General features: G+C 44.5%; 1 pseudogene; it reads right to left on the reverse strand.

The window, feature by feature from the left end:
• Positions 1-6,452: 6,452 nt before the first annotated feature.
• On the reverse strand, positions 6,453-6,994 carry LOC112923022 (large ribosomal subunit protein uL11-like; annotated as a pseudogene).
• Between the last annotated feature and the right edge of the window lie 286 nt (positions 6,995-7,280).

A 7,280-nucleotide genomic window follows, 5' to 3' on the forward strand; every position in this document is an offset into this window, starting at 1 on the left:
GTCCAGTAGTCTGGCTCTCGCCTTGACTTCTGGCTCACAATGCTCAGGACGTGACAACCTTCTTTTCAGGCCCTTGAATATACCCAGATGCTTCTTGCCTCAGGACCTTTGCATGGCTCTTTCGTCAGCTTGTGCTCTTTCCCTAGGTTGTGGCGTTGTTGGTTCTTTCTCGCCATTCAGTGCCATCCCCTTGGGAGGTCTTCCTGAACAGCCCTTTCTAATTTTTTTAATATATATTATTTATTTGTACTCATGAGAGACGCAGTGAGAAAGAGAGAGTCAGAGACACAGGCAGAGGGAGAAGCAGGCTCCATGCAGGGAGCCCGATATGGGGCTTGATCCCGGGACTCCAGGATCACACCCTGGGCCGAAGGCGGGCGCCAAACCACTGAGCCACCCAAGGATCCCACAGCCCTTTCTAAATTAATCCCACTATCCAGTCTCTCTATGTCCATCCAGCTCCAAGCTTTATGTTTTCACAATTTACTTCTTATTCACTCGTTTTGTATTTATGACTTAACTTCCTGCTCCCTGGATTGTGGACTTCACAAAAGGACAGGTTTGGTTTGTTGTGTCCAACACTATCTCCAGCACTAGAACAGTCTCTGATGTATAAAAGGGGATCAGCAAACCTTCGTTGAATTAACGAGTTGATGGACCAAAGCCTGGGTCTGAAGCCCTTTTTTTGATGATGGTTGCTTAGGTCTTAGATTGTTCTTTGCCTCAGGATCCTTGGTTTCTTGGCTCTAAAATGCATTGATAAAGGCACATCACTGCTTCTCGCTCAACCTCCCCAGTCCCTACTGCTTTACTCGTTTATTTCCAGTTATCTGTCATCCTGGTGTCTGAATGCCATGTTTTATGTGCTAGCTTTAGTGGCACCTCTCTCCATTCAGGTGTCTGCACGCCAAGTACAAGGTCAACTCCAATGACATGTCTGGATGTCTGGAAGAATGTTCTTAATGAATTCTAAAATTCTTAAGGTGGTGAGATTTACTTCTTGTCTCCTCCTGCAGCCTAACCTTGTACCATGCTACCTGGGGTACTGAATGCATCTATGGACGATACCATGTCGTACATGACATGTAAGACAATACATCTAAGAGGAAAGCCCCCTCTGTAACAATTGGCCCCCAGTGGGTAGGACTTGACCAATCACTGCCAGCTTCCTTAATTTTCCCCATTTCTGAGTCAATACCACCCAGAGAAAGCCCAATATGGTCCACAAACCAATCACATTAGATGTCCATCTCCAGCTTCGGATGTTAACAACCCCCCATCAGAGAATACCTGAAGCCTCCCCTTTATTCCACTCTCAACTTTTCCTACCCTCCTGTTTGCCTCCGAGTCTGCCAATCACAGGTGACGCCAACTGCTTGCTTTGCGATATCAAGTTCTGAATAACAGCATCTGTTTCTTCTCATTCGGGTTGTCTCTGTTTATTTCCCCCATGCATGTTATGGTTACCTACGGCTTCGAAACCAATCATCCTCAAACTTAATCACTGAAAATATGCATGTTTTTGCTCATAGTTTTGGAGTTAGGGATTTGGGAAGGGCTCAGCTGGGTAGGTTTTCTGTAGGCCACATGGTAGCAGCTGGGCAGCTGAATCCGGAGGATACACTTGCAAACATGATTTCTTCTTGGTCATGAATGCGGTGCATCTGCTCCATCCGTGTGCTTTGGCTTCTTTTCCACTCCATGGTATCTCAGCCTTCGGGGCCCCAGTACATGACATTCTTGGCATAGCCACTCTTTTTGCATGGAAGCTCCCTTCCAAGAGGCAAAAGCATAAGTTACACCCAAAGGGGCCTCTGTCATAGTCACCACGTTTAATTGATCAGACCAACCACAAGGCCGCTCAGATTCAGTGTGCGCTGGGGGGATAAGGTACATCATATCAGAGAGTGGAGGAGTGGCGATGTCACATTCCTGAAGAGCATGTGGGATGGGAGACACCATCATGGCCATCTTTGGAAACACAATCCATGTTCTCCTTCCTTTCTTTCTCCAGCCTACTGCTCTTGTTTCCCTAATGGCGGGTACATGATGTTTCTTCTGCCCCCAAGGTTTGGGATCTTTGCAAATGCTGTTACCTCTGTCTGGATGCCTTCCCTCCCGATCCTTGTCTAAAATTTGACATCCACTACAAATTTCAGCTACAATATTACTTCCTGTCCAGTCCTCTGGGAAACATTTCTTGATACTTCCCTCAAAACCCACATGTAGAAACTAAATCAAATCTCCCCCCACCCCCGTTTTCTGCCATTAAACCATTGATCAAAGTTTGGAATTACATTCTTACAATATTCTTGAATTAATCTCCTTCCCCCCTCCTTGCACTTGCCATGGATATGAGCAGGGGGCAGGGTCTGGATGTGTTGATCACTATTTTAGCCCAGTGCCAAGTACAGTTCCTGACACACAGTAGGTGCTTAATACATTTTTGTTAAATCAATCAATGCATTTACTTAAACTTTTCTGCCCTTGCGTATATGTCTAATAAGAGCCTCGTGTTTGAACTTGCTGTTAGGGCCCTGAGCCCATTGAAAAATCAATTTGAGTGGAATTTATCCTGGCTTAATGACATTAAATGTAAAGATCTTTTACCAGTTGTTGTTATTTTCATTAAGTCTCTAGTGAACATGGACAATGCATGATGAAAGTCCAGCTGAGTAAGAGGAAAGCAGCTGGGCCTGTCTTTGGGCAGAGACGTGGATTTGAATTCCTACCCTTACAACCAATTGTGTGAAGTTAGGTGATTTATTTAACATTTCTGACTCTCCCAATTGCACCATCTGTAAAGTCGGAATAATAACATACGCCTTATAGAGTCTTCTTAAAGATTACATTAGATAACAATCCCCAAACAGCCCCATTTTTAACCCAAGAATCACGCTTATCATTCAAAGTTTATCCAAACAATTGGAAATACGAACCTTAGCATCAGACCTTGTTCTTCTTCCTTGCCACTGGATGACTTAGCTTTTGTTTAATCCCTGGCGTTCTAGCTTTAGTCTGATCTTAATATGCTTTTGAAGGTAAGTAGAAAATACTTTACTGTCGGTCTTTTTAAAAAATTCGAGATGACATCTATTAAAATCAGCATAATTGATTTATTGACTTTTCAAGAAGAAAACTAAGAAATTTGTCCTCTGTGGCTATCCTACCTGTTGACATATTTCTTAACTTGGTTTTTGATCTTCAGATGAAACAACAAAGATAAAAAAAAAATTGAAGGAGCTCTCTTCTTTGAGGGGAATAGAATAGATTTGAGGGAATACTCACTGTTTAGGAAAACGGAACCTTTTATGCCCAGACCCAATTCTTGAAAGAACCTTCTAGAACCAGTGATTTCTGTTGCAGACAGAAGCTTTACTGACACACCAGGAAATTCACGTGTGTGACCTGTGGGCACGCCCCCCATTTTCAAGATGACAAAGCCGAGGGTCAGAGAAAAACCACTGCACGGCCAGGATGGAGCGCAGCTGGAATGCGATCCGGTCGTGCATTGACGGTAACAGGTGCTCTTCCCTCCCCTGGACGCTTTCACAGCTTGTGCCACCCATGGAGAGAGAGGCAAAGCAGCAGAGAGCCGGTGCAGCAGGGAAATTAATTTCAGGTCGCCTTAGTCATTGCTGTCAGACTCCAAAGCCCCGACACGGATTAGCAGCCTGTCTACTTCCTCCTCCGAGAGGAACCACCAGTCATGCTTGTGCGTGACCGGGGTGTCACCCCCAGAGCCTCTGCCAGTCCCGCCATCAGACAGGACGTGTCTGGGAAGAAGAATTTGCAGCCGACTGCTCTGCCATTCAGGTCCCCATATGTGTCAATTGAGTAATTTATGGATGCACTTTTTGCTGCGCTGCAAAGGAGATGCACAGGACCTTTGGAAATAATTCAATCTCTTTCAAGGGAACACATTTGGGGAAATTATTGTTAATGCATCTGAGTAAGAGGTGCTCAACCCCGACAAATATTTCATGCAATTATAGCAAAGATGAGGCTGTGACAACCAGTGACCATCAATCATTCTCCAGATCAATAATAACCATGGAACATGCAATCAAACCTAATCAACACCCCGTGATTAAAGAACGGGGCCTCTCTTCTCTGCTCTCGGGGTCATAGTCCCTGCAAAGGATTGGCTCAGAGTCCTCAAGACAGCACATAATGTTGAAACAAACATGCAACTATGGTCTTTAAAATCCAGCAGATCTGGGTCAGATCCTATAAATACTTCCTTCTCAGTCTTAGACAAAATTATGTGATAAAAACTAACACTCACTGCTCTCTCTGCCTCTGTCTGTCTGTCTCTCTCTCTGGTGCCATACAGTGTGCTAAGCACTTTGTCTGTATTATCTCACTTAACCTTATGATATGCATGAGGTTTATGCCAATATCCCCTCTTTACAACGAGGAAACAGCCTCAGGGAGAGAGGTTAGCTTGCTCAAAGCCACTTTCACAGCAAGTGACCAAAGCTTCAGTAATTTCCAAGGTGGAGAACTTTCAAACTAACCGATGCCTGGACCCCACTCACTTCTTATACCTGAATCATACTCTTTGAGGGTAAGAACTAGACAAGTATTGTTTCAAGTAAAAATTTTAGTAACTCTAGCAGACATACAGAAAAACGAGCTCATAGAGAATATGTAGCACGGAGTATTTTCACAATGTAAACATACTGTGTGCAGAACAAACCAATCCCTCCCGCCCCCGGGAGTCCCCTCGTGTATTTTCCTAGTCCCGACCACCCCATTCTGCCCAAGCACGACCATCATCCCAACTTTAAATAGCAAACATTAATTTTCCTTCCTTTTGCACTTTGTGTAAATGGAGGCATTCTGTTGACATACTTCTGTGTCCAGCTGCACGTGACATTCCTGAGATTCATCCATATGTGGAGGATGGAAGCTATTTGTCCAACCTTGTTGCTGTAGGTATCCATCCATTGCATGTCTACGGCACAGTTCATTCGGCCAATCTGCTCTTGATGGCTACCTTTTCCATTCTTGGCTATTACCGATGCTGCTGCCACTAACACTCTTGTATCAGTCTTTTGGTTAGCAAAACGTACGCCTTTCTGTTGAGTGTCTACCTCGGAGTGTAGCTTCCTATTCACTCTGTGTGCAGGTTCAGCTTAGCAGATCCGGGAATGTGTCTTTTAAAATTCCCAGGTGATTCTGAAACTATCAAGGGTCGAGAAACTCTGCATAACCCTATGTCACTGCCCTCATTTGGAATGTCGCTGTTGTTACTTTCTGGAATATAATTAAGTCACGATAAAGTTCTATAGAGAAGGTTTTGCCCTATTACTAAAGACAACCTCTCTTTCACCCTCCAGTCCTCCATCCCATTTCCCGGAACCAAGGCATTCTAATTTTTGTTAATGCCTAAGTTTCAAAGGCTGGCGGATCCTGGAAGAAAAAAGAGCCTGAATGCTTCTGTCTCTTATTCTTGGAAAAGGGAAGATTTTTGCCATTGCAAAGAAGAGAATAATGTAATAGCATAATTTTTGGCACCAAATCTCTTCGTTGCCGAGGACCCATGAAAGGAACTGATGGTGTTACAGCAGATAATAAGCACACAAAATGCATAGTACATAGCGTGGCTCTCAATAAATGGTCCTGTTATTATGATTATGATTATTGCTATCATCAGTAGTAGCAAAGAAGTGAAAATATGCTGGGGCTGTGGGTTCTTCATGAAACAGATCTGGCCAATCCTTCCTGAATCCTCCCAGCAAGTCCCATGGGCCAGGCTGTCTATGGCACCAGGAGTTCAGAGGGGAACAAGCCAGGTTGTCTTGAAGATGCTCACTGTCCAGGGGAGGGGGCTGCTGTTATCTCTGAGCACGTTGAGTCCATGTTCTATGCGGTAGAGGGAGGGCACTTAAAAATGTGGGAATTTCAGAGAAAGCCAATCCCCACTGTCCCAGGAATGTAGGAAAGCAGATTCCTACTGAGGAGAGGCCACAAGCTTTACTTCCTACTCAAGGGATCTGTACACAGAGACCTTCTCAGAAACTATATACATTAGTCAGGGTGATTTTCATCTCAAATTAGAGAATAACTTAATTTAACTGAGAAAGAGGGGGTGGGAGACATTGTTGTTGAGAGTTTTCCAGTGCACAGATGCTTAGGACAAACTGCACCACTGGGCTTCAGGCAAGGGGAGTGGGCAGCTCCAAGGATGAACAGGTCTCAATGTTCTGGTTCCTCTGTCTCGTCTGTTTGCTTTCAGCCCCATCTCGTTTTCTTCTCTACCTCTCTCACATGACCTCTTCTTCTTCTTCTTCTTCTTCTTCTTCTTCTTCTTCTTCTTCTTCTTCTTCATCTTCTTCTTCTTCTTCTTCTTCTTCTTCTTCTTCTTCTTCTTCTTCTTCTTTTTCTTCTTCTTCTTCTTCTTCTTCTTCTTCTTCTTCTTCTTCTTCTTCTTCTTCTTCGTCAAATGATCCTTTATTGAAATATTTTCCTTTGTAGTTAATTCACTGGACATTCCACTGCACCACTATTGATGTCATCTATGATGTCATGAGGGTGATGGCCATCAACATTGCAGCCCACAGACTGGGCAGTGCCCAGGATTTCTTTGATGGTTCCAGAGAGTTCTCTGGCTAAAGATCGGTGTCGCATCTGTTGGTCAATATTGACAATCTCATCAAAAGTGATATTTCCACTCAGCTTAATGTTTTTCTGCTTCTTTCTGTCTCTTGATGTTCCTTGAGGGCTTTGATAATCAAGGCAGAGGCAGAAGGTACTGCTTCAATCTGGGCCTGTCTGCTCTGAATGGTCAGTTTCCTGTAATCCTTAGACGCTTCCAGTCACCGGTTGCCTTGGCGATGTCATCACCAACCTTTTTTGGAGACAGACCCAGCAGACCGATCTTCGGGGCCAGGGCAGACATGGCACCTACCTCACCACTGGTGCACCTCAGGTACACGACTTTGATCTCACTGGGGTCAAACTTAGGCAGCATGGTGGAGGCAGCTGGTGTGGGATGAACCCAGATTCAGGACGACTGAAGACCTCATACGACCTCTTCTTTATCTCCATCTCTCAGATTCTTCATCTCTTGGTGCCTCTACCCCTTTCTCTTCTCTTCCCTCCAGACCCTCCACTTACTCACAGTTTCTGCTCCTCAGAACTTTAGCCTTGCATGGATTGTTGGTTTGCCACAGGCCTTAAATCTGGCACAACTCAGCCTCAAGAGCTCCATGATTTCATGCCTCCTGTTCCATGTGTAGCTACATTTTGTGTCTCAGTTGACCTCTCAGAGT

The sequence above is a fragment of the Vulpes vulpes genome, chromosome 12 (genome assembly GCF_048418805.1).
Source record: "Vulpes vulpes isolate BD-2025 chromosome 12, VulVul3, whole genome shotgun sequence".
NCBI classification, from domain to species: Eukaryota; Metazoa; Chordata; class Mammalia; order Carnivora; family Canidae; genus Vulpes; species Vulpes vulpes.